Consider the following 4677-nt stretch of genomic DNA (forward strand, 5'->3'; position numbering starts at 1 on the left):
ACAGACCAACTGACTTGCCATCTCCCACTCAGTGAATTTCAGCATGGGCTCTGACTGTTATTGCAGACCCCTGGTCATTATTTTCTCCAATGGTAGAAAAATGCTTCTCTTCATATCCTTATCAAAAGTTTAATTTTAAAGATAATTTAGAAAAGCCACATTTTTTTTTTTTAGGAAACTGGAAATGAGCACATTTCACTGTGAAAATGAAGACATTTTTGCATTATGACTATATAAACCCCCCCATGTGATCCATGAATGGCCATGACCCCAGTGACCTTGTTCCTTGGGACATTTCATGATCTCCTGATGGAGAAGACCTCCCCCCCACCCCCTGCTCCCATTGGGAGAGAGGATCTCAATGAACATAGCTAAACTTGGGCATCAGGCAAACTCCGTTTCAAATCTCCTTTGCAATTCCACAGCTCTGAGACCTTGGAAATGTTAAAGAACTTCAGTGTCTCTCAATGCTTTTATCTGCTAGGACAAAGGATAAAACCTAACTCATAGTTACTGCAAGGAGCCATGAAATGATTGTGTATGAATTACCAAGCAAAATCCACAATAAGTTCTCAAAAATATCATTTTCTTTCCCTTACTAGGAAAAAAAAAAAAAACCCAAACAATAGCAAAAAGAAAATCTTGTAAAACTCCAGCAAATTAAATAACTATTATTAAGGTGATTTTTTTAACTGTGTTTGTCATTTCTGCCATTTTTAAGTCAATGTGCGTACACACACACACACACACACACCACACATATGCACACACACATACTGTGGGAAAGACAGCTGGTCACTGAAAGTCAGTTTCCTTTTCTTCCTCTGCACGTGTAGCTCTTTCAAGTTTCCAAGTCTCTTTGCAGGGAGGTGTAACCATGACACTAGTTCTTGCCAGTGGACTAAGCCAAAGTGGTGGGTGTCACTTACTTCTACAGAGTTTTCTAAGAAGCAGTGAGTCTGCCTAACACTCTTCTCCCCTCCTGGCAGATGCCGGCAAGACACTGATACTGGCAACGCCACAGATTGAAAGAGCTCGGGCCTCTGAGCCACAACATGAAGGAAAGCTGCCTGCTAACCAAATGTACCTACCTTTGAGGTCATTATATTTGAGCCATTATAGTTTGGGGTCAATTTGTTTCTGTGGTTTACCTGTTCTAACTAAAGTTCATGCAGTTCACATGGGCACATGCCTATGAGGTTGGAGTTTCCTAGAAAACATTGTAGCCATTCCCTGAAAGATATTTGTCCATTAGGAAGGTCTTTAGACCACATATGGGAATTAACAATGTAAAGGATTTTCACTTCCAGTTCTAACCATCATTGGAACAAATGGGACCCATCAGGTAGTCAATAAATATTTGTAGAGTACTTATTTTGGGAGCCTGGGGTCAGGTTAGAAGGATGAGTAAGATGGGAAAGTTTATGCTAGGAGACTCAACATGCCAGTGTTAACTGCCTGACCAGTTTTGATCACCTGGTTCTGCACCTCAGTGGCGTTCAGCCAAACTGTTTGCAGTTAACACCGCAATGCTTCGGTAGGGGAGACCATATCTTATGCATCTGTGTAATTTCAGCCATACCCTTGCTCCTCTGTATTCCCAATTGCAGGGGCTGGAAACTGGCAACCTCCTTCCCCAGTCTCTCTGATCACTCAGCTCCAGCTATGTTCTGTCAGTGGGAGGGATTTTCATAAGACTAAAAGGCTGGTGGGAGCCTGAGTGTGACAGCAGATTTCACCCACATCGTCAGTGAGACTGTAAGATCCTGAAAGGCTGTAGCTATAGGAGGAAGTCATGGGCCCTCTTCTGGATCTGGGCAGTAGAAACTGATAGACTATCCAAGTTCCTCCACCAAGATGGACCCACACCAACTACTTTATTCTTGATGGTATTACTTCACTTCTGATGCAAAATCCATGGCTGACTGGTGTAGCTCCAACTACAGTCCACATCTTTGTTATGGGAGGTTCAGGAATGATTAATCATGTACCCACCAACCTCAGTCTAACAGAAGAATGATACCGTATACACACATGAACAAGGGTGTGAATAGAAGAAACCAAAGGCACAAGGAAGCTTCCGTGGTGATCTAAGATGTAAGCCTAGACATGATATTCTTCTCAAAACCTAACTCAGTTCTGCATCTGTTCAGAGTTAGGACAAGTCTTAAAATGGCTGACAGTCAGTGGTGTCTAACACCCTCTCCAGTGACACGTGCAGCTGCTTCCTGCATTCCCGCATTTAAAACCTGTAGCATTTAGTTTATATGTTCTATTGAGTCACACCGCCTTTGTCCATGTTGGTCCCTCTGCCTAGAACACACTAGCCTCCCTCTCAGACTTCCCATTCCAATCTTTGGCTCTTGCTATTAATTTGTAACCCCAAACTCAGGCAGTCCTTCTTCAGAAACCATTCTTGGACTTCCCTTTTAGGCAACTTCAGGTGTTCTTCTAGTCCATAGAGTATCTTGTGCTTGTCTGTATCATAATACTTACTAAACCACAACGTAAAGTTTGCCTCAAGACCCAAGACAGTGCTTGAGTGCTTGGCCCACAGTAGCAATTATTACAATAACAGCCATAAACCTTTCTTTATTTGTTAATTATTCACTGAATAATTATTTATCATCTTCCTCATACCAAAAACTGTTCTGGGCAAGGAATTTATATACATTCATATATATTCAAATATATATAATACACATTTTATATGAATTATATATAAATATACATCGTATATAATATATTCATATTTTTATATATTTATATATTATGTAATATATAAATATATAATATATAAGCAAATTTGAATCATATGTTTCTTTGTCAGTTCACGAGATACATTCTATTCATTTGAAAGGGCCAGGTTTCCCTGTTTCCTTGTATGCCTGTAATCTTTTGCTGAAAATGGAACATTTGGAAAAATATTCACCTGTCCAGTCCTTATTTTCTGACTGTGCATGGGAAGACCTGTCCTAATGATCCCAGAAGGCTGAAGGTCTTCTCAGGCCCTTTATGGGCATGTGTCTACTCCCCCCGCCCCCCAGCCCCAAACATCGGCTTTTTTCCCAATTCCCCTGCCAACATGATCACTTTGAAGTGTCTTAACTTGGCCCAAGAGTCTCTCCCTGCTTCTTCTCAGAGCCCCGTGTGTTCTGTTGCATTCCTCAGCCTGTCACCTCTCAGCCCCAGGCCCCTGCAAGTCTCACAGCCTGGATTGCCGCCACTGCCTTCATTGGCCTCTGGCCTGAGACCCACGCCATGCCGCCATTCCCTCATCAGCTCCAAGTCAGAAAATACAGAAACCAGCCCTGCAGGCAGCCCAAACCACTTTCCCTCCTTTCCTCTGTGCCACACGAGGAGCCAGGATCCCACAGCATCCCCCCAAGGATACCAGGCCACATGGGGGAGGTGGTGGGGCTACAAGCAAAGAGGTCACAAAACATCCTGACCTTCAGGGTGTGGTCTGTTCTCAACTCCACAATCCCTCACGGGCGCCTACACTCGACTGGTTCCCAGAGCTACGGCCGAGTTGTTATCACCCACCTGCTACTGTTCACTTGATGCTCCTGGGGGTGAACAAGAGATGGGGGCTCCCACCCCACTGTCCTGTTGGAGACACGGAATCCACGGTGACTCTCAATGGCGCTGCCATCTTACTGCTGAGCAGGGCAAATTTTCAAAACTTACACATATACATACATAACAAGCGACAACGAGGACAATGAAGAGTACAAATGAAAACTGTCCAAGCAGTAGGCCGTGCCCCTGGCGGCTGCCCTGCCCCGACGGATGGACCATGAGCGCAGGGAGGCACACATAAGGGAGATCGTGCTCCTCCAAGAACGAGTTGATGTTCCCTAAGTTTCCGGAGTTTTCAGTTCCGTCAATCGAATCTACTAAATTGACAGCTAGCATGTTTTAACCGGATCATGATAACAGGTAATTGCATGTTTATAAGTTTATTTATATGAAGGAGTCATCAGCAGTGTGTCTGTCAGAATTATGGCTTTGAGAAACAAAGTTGATACCCTGAAAACTGCTTTCACAATCATATTATCAGACTGAATCCTTGAAATAAATATATATATATATATATTTATATATACACATATATACATACACACACACACACACACACACACACACACACACACACTCATCTGGTACCAGCTTCTATGCAAAAACTTTATATACTTTATCCTTAAGACTATCCAATAGCATCCAGATCAATCCTGTGAAGGTGAAACCAGCACTGGTCCCAATTCAGAGATGTAGAAACTGCGGTAGAAACTGAGGCTCTGAGAGGATAAATACATATGTAAGAAATGAATAAAAAGAAGAACAAATAAATATGGTTTCCCCTCCCTAGGTTGTAGGCTTTTTGAGAGAAAAATGGAATCTGCTTACTCAGCTTTATTTTTAAGGGTATGCAACTAGGGCAACCGAAATTCCTGCACACCCGCTATAGTCCTTTAGTTAATTCTGTTATTTTAACATACTTGGGAGTAGCACTCCCTCTCAACTCAAATGTGTCCATGTTACCCAATGGCTGGCTCCTAGTGGGCACCATGGTTATGCTGGTTGAACTAAACAGAAGTGGCTTAAAGTAGAGAAGTCAAAATTAGAAAACAGCCCCTACCCCAGCTCCAAAGCTTGTTCACCACACCACAGTGT

Source organism: Mustela nivalis (genome assembly GCF_964662115.1).
Source record: "Mustela nivalis genome assembly, chromosome: 6".
NCBI lineage: Eukaryota > Metazoa > Chordata > Mammalia > Carnivora > Mustelidae > Mustela > Mustela nivalis.